Consider the following 14,794-nt stretch of genomic DNA (forward strand, 5'->3'; position numbering starts at 1 on the left):
ATTCCCTTAATATCCAAAAATCTATCGATCTCTGTCTTGAATATACTCAATGACTGAGCCTCCACAGCCCTCTGGGGTAGAGAATTCCAAAGATTCACCACCCTCTGGTTGAAGAAATTTTTCCTCATCTCAGTCCTAAAAGGCCCTTATTCTGAGACTGTGACCCCTGGTTCTGGACTCCCCAAACAGGGGAAACATCCTCCCTGCATCTACCCTGTCAAACCCTGTAAGAATTTTGTATGTTTCAATGAGATCAACACCTCTCATTCTTCTAAACTCTGGGGAATATAGGCCGAGTCTCCTCATAGGACAATCCCCCCATCCCAGGAATCAGTCTGGTGAACCTTCGTTGAACTCCCTTTAAGGCAAGTACATCCTTCCTTAGGTAAGGAGACCAAAACTGTACACAGTACTCCAAGTGTGGCCTCACCAAGGCCCTGTATAACTGCAGTAAGAAGGGGCAGAAAATTATGTGAATAGGTCAAGAGTTTTGGAGCAACTAAACAAGAATGTTTTTTTTCTCCCCTCGATTTTCTCCATGCCTATAAGCCGGTGCTCCCAGTGCTCTAGTAACTTGTTTGAGTTGCCATTCTTCATGTACAAGCCTAAGCAATGGATGGCAGCCGTCTAGCTGACTATGGAGACTATCACAGCTGAGCCCGAGCCTATTCTCGCCAGCCACCCGTACGTGGTCACTTTGCGGTGAGGGGGCGGGGCACTGGCCCGCAATCAAGAGTGAGAACCTTGGGCTGTTTTCCTCTTCCTTGTTCAAAGGCACTTAGGCCAGTTGCAGCCTGTCTCCCGCCCCAGCGGCAGTCACCAAACTCAGCTAGGGGTTGCCAACCCTCCAGGGTTGCCCTGGAGCCTCCAGGACGCTGCTGCCAGCAAAACCCGGGAGAAAAAAATCATCGGGGCAATTAAAAAAAAAAAGTGTCTTTTTAAAAAAAAAAAGTTTCTTTGAACATTTTGGTTATTAGTAATAAAAATATATGAGATGGGAAAAAAGGCTGTGTCAAATTTTAGCCAATCAGGTAATGAAGAGTCTATTTGCTTTCTGATTGGCCGTGGGAAGGCAGTGTGCCGCAATTATGGACGTGTTGGGCGACCAATGGCGGGAGTGTGGAGGGGGGGGCGGGGCGGTTGGTGGCAGGAGGTCATGTGACGACACCAGAGCTGGCAACTGGAAAAGTAGCCCAAGTCATGAATTCAATCTGAGACCTTTCTGGTCTGTGTATGACTCAATAGGAAACCCTCTTAACCGGCATCTAAATTAACCGAAAATCTCTCTTAACCGGCAAAATTCAGGAGTAGGTTCAGGTAAGTTTTACTTTATATTAGTGGCCGTGTAACCAGGGTTCCTGTACCTGTAGCTATGTACGGGGCTCTCGTACCTTGGTAAGTATACCTCTCTGTAATCCGGACTTTTTGATCAACCGGCACCACGCCAGTCCCGTCGGTGCCGGATAAAAAAGAGTTTCCTGTACTTTGCTGGGTGGCGTGTTTACCCGTGAGGTCATTGGGTGGGGGGCGGGCGAGTTGGCTAATCCAGTATAGTAGAGTAAGCTTTATTCTGCCACCTAATCAAAAAAATCACACTGCGTTTGCCGTCTAAAGGAGGCGTCCTCCAGAGCAGTTGAATCCTGATACTTGTCAAACTTTCCAAAAAAAAAGTGTCAGTATTATGCTTGGATCGCACTATGGAGTGCATATATGAAATGAATCTACACTATTTGTACCTGCACCTCATTGTTTATCCTGCAACAGGATCTAAATTAAAGCAACATGCTGCACGCATTTGTTATCGTACAAGATGTTAAGAAACATCTCTGACAAGCTGGTGATCACATGTGAAGAAGTTTGACTTTGAACATGTGCTGGTGTCCTTAGGTGACATCGCCAATATGCTGAGTGGTGAAATGTGAAGAACTGGGAGGTGGTTTGGTAGTCACATCAGGATTAAAGGTTTGTGTTATGTTTGGATCAGGAGTCTCTATATAACTGGAATGAGTAGGAAGTGATTTGGTGCATTGGAATTCTGCTTTTGGATCGAAGTTATGCTTGGCCTGGGTACGTCGATATGGAGTCAACAGGGTTCCAGTTACATTTCAAAGTAATTTATTAAAACAGTACCCTCATATACTTACGTTTCAGGAGCATTATATTTTTGGCACCGGATCAAAGACAAGGCAAGAAAGTATCAGGAAAAATAGAAAGAAAGATTTTTCTTTTATTTCTCTAACTAGCTCCTGCCTTCCCCTCCGGAGAGTGCTGCCTCCTACTGGTGTTAGGTTCCACCCTGTCAGCAGTGCCACACTACCTCACCCAATGGTCAGTCTTCATGTGTGGGCCCGGACAGCGAATGTCGGCATCCTATTCTATGGAATGGGTCCCCAGTACTCAGGTAAGTGGTTGGAGAGGATGGGTGGGGGTGGTCGGAAGGGAAGTCTGGGGCAGAGGAAGCCCAAATTTTCTTCGTGGCGCATAGGGGATCACCCCTGCTAATGTACGAACATAAGAATTAGGAGCAGGAGTAGGCTATACGGCTCCTCGAGCCCACTCCGCCATTCAATAAGATCATGGCTGATCTTCGATCTCAACTCCACTTTCCTGCCCGACCCCCATAGATAGAAAGCGTACCAGGTGCCCCTTAATTGGCCTGCTGAGCCCTCTGGGCGGGCTCAACAAGGTCAATCAAGTGAAAATCGCTTGTGTTGGCTAGAACTCGATAGAGACGGGACTATGACCCCGAAAGTTGTAGTTCCGCGTCCTACCCGCCTTCTCAATGAAAATCCAGCCCCTGATCTCTATCCAGCGACCCCTGCTGGAAGTACTGACTGTCTCTGGACACAGAATGGATTTGGTTGTGATGCACCCCATTCTCATGAGAGGATGGATTGCTCATGAGCATCAGAGCCAAGCCACCGCCTGTTCTCTCCTGACATCCATACAGGTGTCATTGGGTAGTCACTGGAATCCTGGCCGCTTTTCCCCAGCCTAGGGAGGCTGAGGTGAGTCACAGACCTTCTGCTGACACCGCAGAGGAGATCAGCTGAGTCTTTGTTGACTATAGAGCGTGGATCTTTACCCAGTAAACCATCAGAGAATCAGCACAGAAACTTCCAATGACTTGGGACTTTCCTGATGTCACGCAAGGCAGGAAATTTACAAACTAAGCCATTGGGGAACTTTCGTGGGTGTAGCACCTGATCTGAAATTGTAGGGATTGAGTTGCAATGAAGCTGCAGGCAGATGTTTGAGGAATTTTCACTAAGGGCGACCAAGGGCATCCATAATGATAATGAAATGTGTATGTTACATCCGTACAATGCAGCCATATACGTAGCTCTGAGCACTACAGATCAGGAAGGTTTGTGCTGAGGGGAAATAGCAGTGCTCGGGATTGCTACTGCCCTGGGTTAGGGAGTGGAAAAATCAACCAGAGTTCCTGATCATTAACCAGTGACTCCGGTTAGAAAGTGTGCATGAGTGTAGGCTGGACGTTCATGGGATTGGGCGCTGGCTGTGACGGCCTCCGTTAAAATAATGAACAGATTATTGCCGTACATAACACAGTCATCTGCTCCCATTGCCAACAGTACTTTCTAGTTTAGAGTCATTAGATTTGTGGAAATGTCTTCAAATACAATGGAGTAACTAGTGGAAGGAAGAAAGCCGTGCATTCCTACAGCGCCTCATCACATCTCTTATAAACATCTCAAAGCGATTCATGTACAATAAATCATTCTGTAGTGCAGCAACTGTTATATAGGCAAAAGCGGCAGCCATTTTGCATACAGGTAGGTCCCACAAACAGCAATACAATGAATGACTCATTCATTTGGTATCATCAGTGTAAGCGAGAGTAATAAGATGCAATTTTTGTTGTTTTTTTTTGACATCACAAAAATTGCATATTTTATTCGTGAAAGACTTGGATTTCTATAGCGCCTTCCATGGCCTCAGGACGTCCCAAAGCACTTTACAGCCAATTAAGTACTTTGGAAGTTTAGTCACTGTAATGTAGGAAACGTAACAGCCAATTTGCGCACAGCAAGCTCCCACAAACAGCAATGTGATAATAAGCAGATAATCTGTTTTTAACTGATGTTTATTGAGGGATAAATATTGGCCAGGACACCAGGGATAACTCCTCTGCTCTTCTTCAAACTAGTGCCATGTCCACCTGAGAGGGCAGACAGGGCCTGAGTTTAATGTCTCATTCAAAGGACGGCACCTCCAACAGTGCAGCACTCCCTCTGTACTGCACTGGGAGTGTCAGCCTAGATTTTGTGCTCAAGTCTGTGGAGTGGGGACTTGAACCCACAACCTTCTGACTCCGAGGTGAGAGTGCGACCCACGGCTAACGCCATCAATTATACCCCAGATCTAACAGAGCCGAGGAAAGCTGATGCTGGGATCTGAAAGGTGAATTGCTGTGTTTGGCCGTGCTGTTAGAGGCTCATAACTTCACTTTGGATTGCTCTTTTGTCAATTGTTTTTGTTCTTTATTTTGAAGGCTCCAAGCTTCAGTTGGAATTCTCCCTAGAGACTGTTTCTTGTTTGGGGAATTTTCCAAAAATGTTTTTCCCCATGGGGATTCCCTTCTTCTTGATTTTGTTTTTTTGGAGGAGGAGGAACAGCAGGCAACCTGAGAAGTCCGGCTCATTGGGCAGCACTGCAGGGTATCCAGACCAAGGCACCAGAGCGCATAGCTCCTGATGGTCATTCCTCAATATGTGCATGAAATTATGTATCAGAAAACCTCTGTGTTCCGTGGGACATGTCGTGAAGTTCTTGGAGCAGTTACTCACTCCAGGATGCTATTCATTGGAGAGAAGCCCTTTCTGATAGCGCCGCAGAGGATGGCATTGGACTCTGCCATCATCTCTGCCAACTGGCACACATCTACAGAGAGTCTTTCTAGGGCATTAGTATCTGCCTTTTCATGGCAGGACCCTGAGATCATTGCCTGAATGCTCAGCAGCCAGGATCTGATAACTCCTCAACCTTCACTCAGGAACATCATGCTCCACCTCCAATACCTCATGCTCTAGCTTGTGAATCACCCTGTATCGATCTCTCATCTACACCATCCTTATCACCCACGAGTTAACCTACCTGGACTGTTGAGTGCAATTGATAGAATCCATGATGAAGTAGGCAAGGTTCAGCTGGCAGTGCCAGGTGTTGAAGGTTCTAATACCATGGTGCAGGGCAGAGGGGAGCCATTGGGGTATTCTCAATTCCAGGTTTGCTGCACATTTTTTGGAAGGAAGGTGCTTCAAAGTCCCTTCCTCAATCACTGCCAGGTGCTATGGTTGAACACCTCAACTGAACAATGGAAGAAGGCCTTTCAACATTTTGCATTGGAAAATCAGAGATTAGTGCAATCCCTTGCCACTGTCAATGATACCCATTGATCAACAGTTTATGAAACTGCTGTATGTATTAGGAATGGCGTGTCAAAGCTACTGATTGATTGTTCAATTAGGACAGTTGCTACTTTTCTACCCTCTTATCCCCAGTGGTATAATGGGTAAAATGGTTTCTAACCACCGATAGTTATCATGTCCTGTGATGTAAAAAGACTACTAAGCACTTGGTTTGAGTATAAAACAAGGCTTTAATCAACTGTTTCACAACCAGGAGATTCTAGTTACATCACTAGTTCCTGGTTACAGAAACATCCTGAGCAAGCTGGGCCCACGCCCGAGTATTTATACTCCTTGGATGGCGCCACCAGCTGGCCGCCCAGTGTTATTTCATGAGTCATTTCTTCATGAATGATAAGATTCATGACATCCTGTGTCAATCAATAAATCCTGACAGTCACATTATTGCTTCAGCTGTTTCAGTGAGGACCTCCTTGCCCTATTACTTGCTTTAGCTTGGTTTCAGTTAAAGATGCTATATAATTACAAGTACTCGGTACAGCGCCTCGCTTTCAAAATTCTCATCCTTGTTTACAAATCCCTCCGTGGCCTCGCCCTCTCCCTATCTCTGTAATCCCCTCAGCCCCACAACCCGCCCGAGATATCTGCGCTCCTCTAATTCTGCCCTCTTGAGCATCCCTGATTATAATCGCTCAAAAATTGGCGGCCGTGCCTTCTGTTGCCTGGGCCCTAAGCTCTGGAATTCCCTGCCTGAACCTCTCCGCCTCTCTTTCCTCCTTTAAGACGCTCCTTAAAACCTACCTCTTTGACCAAGCTTTTGGTCACCTGCCCTTTATAATACTTCTATGCAGCGCCTTGGGACGTTTTACTACGTTAAAGGTGCTATATAAATACAAGTTGTTGTTGGTTTTGATGATCTGAATTGTCTTTCTGGGTAGTGGCTAAAGCCCCATACCATTGTCACTTACGATCCAATCCTTCCAAGATAACATTCCAATAGCCTGTAGATTGGCTGTCAGGTAAACTACGCTCGTCATTTCATTCATTAGAATGGGACAGCATCTTAAGACGGGTTTTACTGTACCAAGATATTCTTCCATCATTGGTGTAATACTTAAATGTGGCCGCCTCTTCAACTCTGGCCAGGGTTACTGACGATTTAGTGCCACTCCATTCCTGTGACTTCTGAGTGAATCCCATGTTATAGTGCAGTACCTCTTGATGTGGTTGGCCTAACCTGTGGCCTGTGATCCTTCCAGTATGCTCAACTTTAATTGAATACGAGAACTAACATTCTCCAGCGTTGTCCAGGCCCTCCCACTGTTGTTGCATCATTCCTCCTTCAATTAGGTTAACTTCCTGTGCAAATCTTCTTTGCTCCCTTCAAGTTCCTCCTCTGCCGCTACAAGTTAGCAATTTTTTTGTTTTTTCTCCGTAACTCAAAATAATACTCATTTGCTTTTGTCTGCAGCTCAGTACATAGCTCATCATTTTCATCTACAGGTCACTTTTACATCTGCTGGTCGCCAGCACCTGCTCCAACATGCCCATGGTACTGAGCTATTTTGGCATTCATCTCGCTCTGCATCCACTACATTAGTTCCAGAGTTTTCAATTAAGCCTCTTGGATTTGCTACTAAGTCTCAGCCTGGACTTGTTGAGGTTCCGTCTGAGGTTATTGAATTTGTTGCCTTGTCTCCAGCTGGCCTTGCTGATTATTTGCTTGTGCTTGTCGTATTTTGCTGCTGCATTTCGGGCTTGGGTTTTTTTTGAGGGCCTCGTCTAACTATTATCCCTGGTCTATGATTTTTCTATAGAACAATTAACACATTTGACATTCAAGATGATCCTGTCTTTGTCTGATAACGGGGTTCGCTGGATACCAGTCTGGAGTGGTAACCCTACTTGAATTTTCCCTTCCTAGCCTTGCGGTATAAGTGCATGGTGGGGTGTAGAGTTGCTCCCTGTACTGAGCTGCACTGCAGGCATTTGCTCTGTGTTACTGCATCACCCACAGCTAAATTTAATTCCTTTCCTGCAGGAAATCTCACTATTTTAGTCAGCAACAACTTGTATTTATATAGCGCCTTTAACGTAGTAAAATGTCCCAAGGTGCTTCACAGGAGCGATTATAAAACAAAATTTGACACCGAGCCACATAAGGAGGTATTAGGGCCTTGGCAGCTGAAGGCACGGCCACCAATGGTGGAGCGATTAAAATCAGGGATGCACAAGAGGCCAGAATTAGAGGAGTGCTGATGTCTCCGAGGGTTGTGGGGCTGGAGGAGGTTACAGAGATAGGGAGGGGCGAGGCCATGGAGTGATTTGAAAACAAGGGTGAGAAATTTAAAGTCAAGGCGTTGCTTAACCGGGAGCCAATGTAGGTCAGCGAGCAAAGGGGTGATGGGTGACCGGGACTGGGTGTGAGTTAGGACACGGGCAGCAGAGTTTTGGATGACCTCAAGTTTACGGAGGGTGGAAAGTGGCAGGCTGGCCAGGTGTGACTTCTATTGTGGTCATTTTTATATGTAAACTTAGACAGTAAGGGGTTGATTTTCAGTGCGCTGTGAGGCGGGCTTTTAGGCGTGCGGGGGGCAAAAATCCCAAATTCGGGGGTCCCAACACCATCCCGCCCAAAACCCGTCTCCACGTAAGTTTCAGAGGAGGCGGGTACCCGCCCCGCACTGGGACCCGCCGACCCGAGGCGGGAAGGGATTAGTGCCAATTAACTGCCTGTTAACAGGTAGTTAACAGGCAGTTTTTAGCCTAATCCCTATTTTGAGGGGTGTCATGTGGGATTCCCGACGGCTCCAAACCATGCCAGGCTAGAGCAGGTGGGCCGTCGGGTTGAAGGACTTGGAGGGGTCGCGATGTCGGTGTTCAGGTGAGTGATGGGTGCATGAGTGCAAAGGTAAGTGTGTTTGGTGTGTCTAAAGTGTGTAAAGAAGATTAAATTACCTGTACTTACCTTAACAGCCTTTCTTCCTCTAGGTTTCGGGAGTCCATCACTTAGCCGGCACTGAAAGCAAAATGGCTGTGAGCTGTCAAAAGTGACAGCCTTCAGCTTTCATTGCCGGTGAGAGTTCTAACTGAGTCTGTGTAGAAGGACTCAGGTTAGAAGTCAGACTGTCAGTGTTTGACAGCTTCAAACAGCTGTGAAACACAGACCTCTTGACAGATGAAATTTCAGTCTGTGACGTCACCTGTTGCCGGGTGGCCCTTAATTGGCTGGGCGGGCTCAACAAGGTCAGTCAAGGGAAAATCTCGTGGATTGGCCGGACGTCGATGTAGGCGGAACTAAAACCCGAACGTTGTAGTCCCGCTTCCTTCCCGACTGCTGAATGAAAATCGACCCCTCTCTTTGGGACATTTTGATCCCAGGTATCTGACAAGGACAGGATCAACTTAATGTCAAATGTATTCATAGTTCTATAGAAAAATCGTACTCCAGGGATATTAGTCAGACCAGAATGACACCGGAATGTATGCAAGATAGTTTTTTAGATCAGTATGTTGAGGAACCAACTGGGGAACAGGCTATTTTAGATATAGTATTGTGCAACGAGAAAGCGTTAATTAATAGCCTTGTAGTAAAGGGGCCTTTAGGTAAGAGTGACCATAGAATTTTATATTGAGTTTGAAAGTGATTTAGTTAAATCCGAAACTAGGGTCTTAAATCTAAACAAAGCAAACTAGGTAGGTACAAGGGGCGAGTTGGCTAAGGTAGATTGGGAAACTACATTAAAAGCTATGATGGTAGAGAAGCAATGGCTAGCATTTAAAGAATTAATACATAATTTACAACAAATATACATTCCTTTAAGGCACAAAAACCCCACAGGAAAAGTGGTACAACTGTGGATAATATTAGATCAAAGGTAGAGGCTTATAATGTTGCCAAAATGAGTAGTAAACCTGAGGATCGGGAGGATTTTAGAATTCAGCAAAGGAGGACCAAGAAATTGATAAAGAAAGGGAAAATAGAATATGAGAGTAAACTAGCGAGAGACATAAAAACAGACTGTAAAAGCTTCTATAGGTATGTAAAAAGGAAAAGATTAGCGAAAGTAAATGTGGATTCCTTACAGGCTGAGACAGGAGAAATTATAATGGGGAATAAGGAAATGGCAGAGAAATTAAACAAATACTGTGTGTCTGTCTTCACGGAAGAAGACGCAAAAAACTTCTTGGAAATAGTGGAGAACCAAGGGTCTAGTGAGAATGAGGAACTGAAAGAAATTAGTATTAGTAAAAAAGTAGTACTGGAGAAATTAATAGGACAGAAAGCTGATAAATCCCCTGGACCTGATGGCCTACATCCTAGGGTTTTGAAAAAGGTGGCTATAGAGATAATGGATGCATTAGTTGTCATTTTTCAAAATTCCATAGATTCTAGAACGGTTCCCACAGATTGGAAGGTAGCAAATGTAACCCCACTATTTAAGAAAGGAGGGAGAGAGAAAACAGGGAACTGCAGATCAGTTAGCCTGACATCAGTAGTAGGGAAAATGTTAGAATCTATTATTAAGGACGTGGTAACAGGGCACTTAGAAAATAATAATAGGATCGGGCAGAGTCAACACGGATTTATGAAAGGGAAATCGAGTTTGATGAATCTGTTAGAGTTTTTTGAGGCTGTAACTAGCAGAATAGATAAGGGGAACCAGTGGATGTGGTGAATTTGGATTTTCGGAAAGCATTCGATAAGGTGCCACACAAGAGGTTATTAAACAAAATTAGGGCTCACGGGATTGGGGATAATATACTAGCATGGATTGAGGATTGGTTAATGGACAGAAAACAGAGAGTAGGAATAAATGGGTCATTTTCGGGTTGGTAGGCTGTAACTAATGGGGTACCGCAAGGATCAGTGCTTGGGCCTCAGCTATTCACAGATGAGGGGACCAAATGTAATATATCCAAGTTTGCTGATGATACAAAGCTGGGTGGGAATGTAAGTTGTGAGGAGGATGCAAAGAGGCTTCAAGGGGATATAGACAGGCTAAGTAAGTGGGCAAGAACATGGCAAATGGAATATAATCTGAAGAAATGTGAAGTTATCCACTTTGGTAGGAAAAATAGAAAAGCAGAGTATTTTTTAATTGGTGAGAGATTGGGAAATGTTGGTGTTCAGAGGGACCTGGGTGTCCTTGTACACAAATCACTGAAAGTTAACATGCAGGTACAGCAAGCAATTAGGGAAGCAAATGGTATGTTGGCCTTTATTACAAGAGGATTTGAGTATAAGAGTAAAGACATCTTACTGCAATTATATAGGGCCTTGGTGAGACCACACCTGGAGTATTGTGTACAGCTTTGGTCTCCTTACCTAAGGAAGGATATACTTGCCATGGAGTGGATGCAATGAAGGTTCACCAGACTGATTCCTGGGATGAGGGGATTGTCCTATGAGGAGAGATTGAGTAGACTAGGCCTATATTCTCTAGAGTTTAGAAGAATGAGAGGTGGTCTCATTGAAACATGCAAAATTCTTACAGGGCTTGACAGGATAGATGCAGGGAGGATGTTTCCCCTGGCTGGGGTGTCTAGAACCAGGGGTCACAGTCTCAGAATAAAGGGTCGGCCATTTAGGACTGAGATGAGGAGAAATTTCTTCACTCAGAGGGTGGTGAATCTTTGGAATTCTCTACCCCAGAGAACTGTGGCTGCTCAGTCGTTGAGTATATTCAAGACAGAGATCGATAGATTTTTGAATATTAAGGGAATCAAGGGATATGGGGATAGTGCAGGAAAGTGGAGTTGAGGTAGAAGATCAGCCATGATCTTATTGAATGGCGGAGCAGGCTCGAGGGGCCAAATGGCCTACTCCTGCTCCTATTTCTTATGTTCTTATGACAAGTGTTGTTAGGATAGACCAACAAGTCTGGATAGGTATAATACGATTGCTTACTCTATACAATATGCATTAGACAGATGTAACTATAATATAGTAAATGCACTGCCTGGTGTGGCACTGAGCCATACTGGCCAGAAAGGTCCTCAGTTTGATCCCCAGTCTGTGTTAAGTTCATTGAGCTCATCTGGTCAGTTGCTGAGATACTGGGGGAGAAATTCAGTATCGCCCCGTTTGGGGCGCAATTATCGGCTGGGCGCAAAGTTTTGCGCCTGGCGCTAATTATCACCTCCGACTGCAAACTTGGCTTCTATCAAGGTGATTGGAGCACTAAATCAGGCGCTACACACCTCTCTTAAGGCGCTAACGCCGAGGAGCGAGGCGCTACCTCAGAGCACTGGCGAAGGTCATGTGATGTCAGTCAGCAATGGAACACAGACACACTGGCACCGGCCAGTTCTTAAAGGGGAGGGTCGATCTTGCTCTCCATCCACACCCGGCTCATTGCAGCCTTGAATCTCGGCCTGGAGAGACTTGTACATCAATTCTGCTGGAAAGAACAAAAAGAGGCCCAGGGAAAGAGCTCAGAGTGCAGCCCCCACAATCTCTTCTAAATCAATGCAAGGAAGGTCAAATCAAAATGAACCTGCAAAGTGCTGCTCAGTACCCAAAACTCCTCCTTGAATCTCTCCAGAAGTGTCTCTTTCTCAGAATGCGTGGTGCAAAAATGTCGCCGACAATAAAAGGCAGGAAGCGGCTGCCTTTAAATAGCGGTCCCCCAATCCCTTCTCGACTGCAAAACGTTCCCCTCTATCTGTCGTTGCTAGCGGCAGGCGGTAAGGCAGGGGGCGCCACTCAATATCCGGTCCGGGACGCTACCGGGGCGTTGCACACTCGACTGACGTCACAATCTGTGGGCGCCGGAGATCGTGGCAGTAGTGTTTAGCGCTGCCGCAAAATGTCTGGTCAATTTCTCGAGCGGTGCAAACATCGCCACGCCTGGGCGCTAATTGCTTTGCGCCCTGTTAGCGCCCTCTTAGGGCATAAACGGGAGGCGCAGAGCAACCGAATTTCCCCCCCCACTGTATTTAACCTCTATGGCCTCAGCTAGTGATGATAAAAGTCATCTAGGTTTCCTGTCCCTGAACACCACAGTGACTGCATACATATGTATGTGGATGTGGCAGGAAGACAGGATCAGACTCAGCTGCAGTGCCTCCCACAGACAAATAGCCTGGTGATGCTCCCTATCCAAGGCCATGCATGCAAATTGGCCACTTGTGTGCGGAGTTAAAGGGCCCTTGAAGCCTGTGCAGCTATTCCCAAGCAAGTCAATCTCTTCATGAAAGGAGGGAAGAAAGCATAAAGAAAGATACATCCTTGGTACAAAAAGCTACTGTCCCCAGCTCTGCAATATGTAAAGGGTATAAAAAAATTGCAATATAAGATATTTAAAACAAAATGCAACTTTTGAATCTTCAAATATGCATTGTCAAATCACATCGACAAGTTTGTTGTCATACAGCAACAAGGTAGGCAACATTGGTGATGTTACCGATTTAGCCGTATTGTTTTAATAATGCACCAATGAGCTGCATTAAAACAATAGTGCAAAATCAAGAAATTGTTAATGAAATTACATGTGTGCAATGTGTTGGATTTCATTCGTTAATCAAACTGCCTTGGCTCAGTTTCAACATATTGCACTCTTGTGTGTCTATTATTGCTTAAATACTTGGAAAGATGTCCATGAGGAGCAGTGTTGCATTACAAACCCATGATTACCCATTAGGTTCCTGCAGGAGCATTTCTGCACCAAAGGAATAGTGAACAATGTTCCATTTCCAGGTCCCTGTAATTCAGACTTAAACATTCTCTTTTATTTTTAAGTGTTTCTACATCCCAATGTTTTCCCCTCCTCTCCTGAGACCTGCGCTGGGGTACGGTTCCACAAACACCAGTCACTCTCGGGTCCCTTGTTCAGGTATCCATTCTTTGTTAGCTCAGCTCAGGCAGTGAATGTTGGCAGGGCGGGTGACGGTGGGGGTGCAGAAAATCACAGCGAAACCCAATTCTGTCCTCAGCTGTCTTCAGTACATCAGCAGGAGTCACTGGGGAGCGATACAGAATGGGATCTCTGGCTCATTTGCCATCTCTAAGGGTGGTCATACCAGTGGTAACGCTCCTATTGCTACAGTGATAGTTTAAGTAATTCAGCACAGACTGGGGATCAAAGCTGAGATTTTCTTAACCAATATATTTCAGAACCACGCCAGGCAGTGCATTTACCCAGTAAACCATTAGATAAATATCTCTAATATGTACTATATAGTGCAAGCAATCATATTTGTACCTATCCAGATTCCAGGCCTGTTGGTCTATCTAAGCATCTCTTGTCTCTTTAATCTACCTAATGGCTGGGACTTTCCAAATCTTGTGCTTGTCAATCTGTGATTTTCTGCTCTTTAGAGTAAATGAATAAAAACGAATTACCGGTTGCCAAATGCAGAAGTGGAAACAGAAAATGCTGGAAATACTCAGCAGGTCCGGCAGCATCTGTGGGGAGAGAGAGAGAGAGAGTTAACTCCGTTTCTCTCTCCACAGATGCTGCCGAACCGGCTGAGTATTTCCAGCATTTTCTGTTTTTATTTACAGTATTTTGCTTTTGCAGAAGTGGAAACCTCCCCTGGTCAGTTTCTCTAATCTGGGATTTTTCCATGCAACAATTAATAAACTAAAGTTTAAATCTACCTTTCGATTCTTTCAAGGGTTAATACGTGTGTAAGCTCCGAAGTATGTGCCCCATTTATTGCATGTGTCATCCTGTGCATAAGTTATACAGCAGCCTGGACTTGCCATGGGTATTTCTCAAATACCATCACTATATAAAGCCATATTTACCTGTAGCATTTTATTATGTTTAGAAGGAGTACATTAATTTTATTCCAGTTTCCTTCCCTCATCTCAACCAGTTGACTCCTTGCTGCCCGAAACATCAACTGTCTTTTCTCTCTTCAAATGCAGACTGTTGTGTAATTTCAGGGTTTTCTGTTCTTTTTCATTTCAGATTTCCAGTTTTTAAAAAGAAAAATTCTCTCCACATGGCAGCTGACCTGGGAATACCTAATACTGAGCCAAGGTTCAAAAAAGACTGTAGCAAAAAAAAAAACCTTCTGTTCACCGTACTAATATTCCTCACCTTGTTGAGCAGAAATAGCAGTAAAAATTGAGGACTTCCATATGATATATCAGAAGAGTGCCAAAGCGTAGTTGAATTGCAATTGCAACATGCCACTCTTTCAAAGCATCTCGTGCTGCATTTCCATCTATATACTGATCTACTCCATCCTCCAGCTATTCTCCCACTGATTCTTATTCCAGTGTCTCCCATCTTCTCTCTCACACACTTGACATTGGCGCACAAGATGAGCTATAGTCTCTGTTGCTTTGTCTGTACGTGAGTTCAATGCTACAAAGTTCCCCTTCGGCCTCCTTCACTTCTAGTTAATAAAAGCCTTAAAGCTGTTCATTTTGGCTCATTTACAAA

At 44.9% G+C, this 14,794-nt stretch overlaps 1 long non-coding RNA gene across 2 annotated transcripts; it reads left to right on the plus strand.

The window, feature by feature from the left end:
- Positions 1 to 1,153: 1,153 nt before the first annotated feature.
- On the plus strand, positions 1,154 to 14,794 carry LOC147099947 (uncharacterized). 2 transcript variants are annotated; one of them, XR_015073853.1, is made up of 2 exons: positions 1,154 to 1,317; positions 14,315 to 14,794. It is a non-coding gene; the product is annotated as an uncharacterized LOC147099947 (long non-coding RNA). The 2 variants fall into 2 exon arrangements; XR_015073852.1 differs by lacking the exon at positions 1,154 to 1,317 and adding an exon at positions 2,248 to 2,401.

This window comes from Somniosus microcephalus, chromosome 27 (genome assembly GCF_052327205.1).
Source record: "Somniosus microcephalus isolate GS21.2 chromosome 27, FLI_Smic_1.0, whole genome shotgun sequence".
Lineage (NCBI taxonomy): Eukaryota > Metazoa > Chordata > Chondrichthyes > Squaliformes > Somniosidae > Somniosus > Somniosus microcephalus.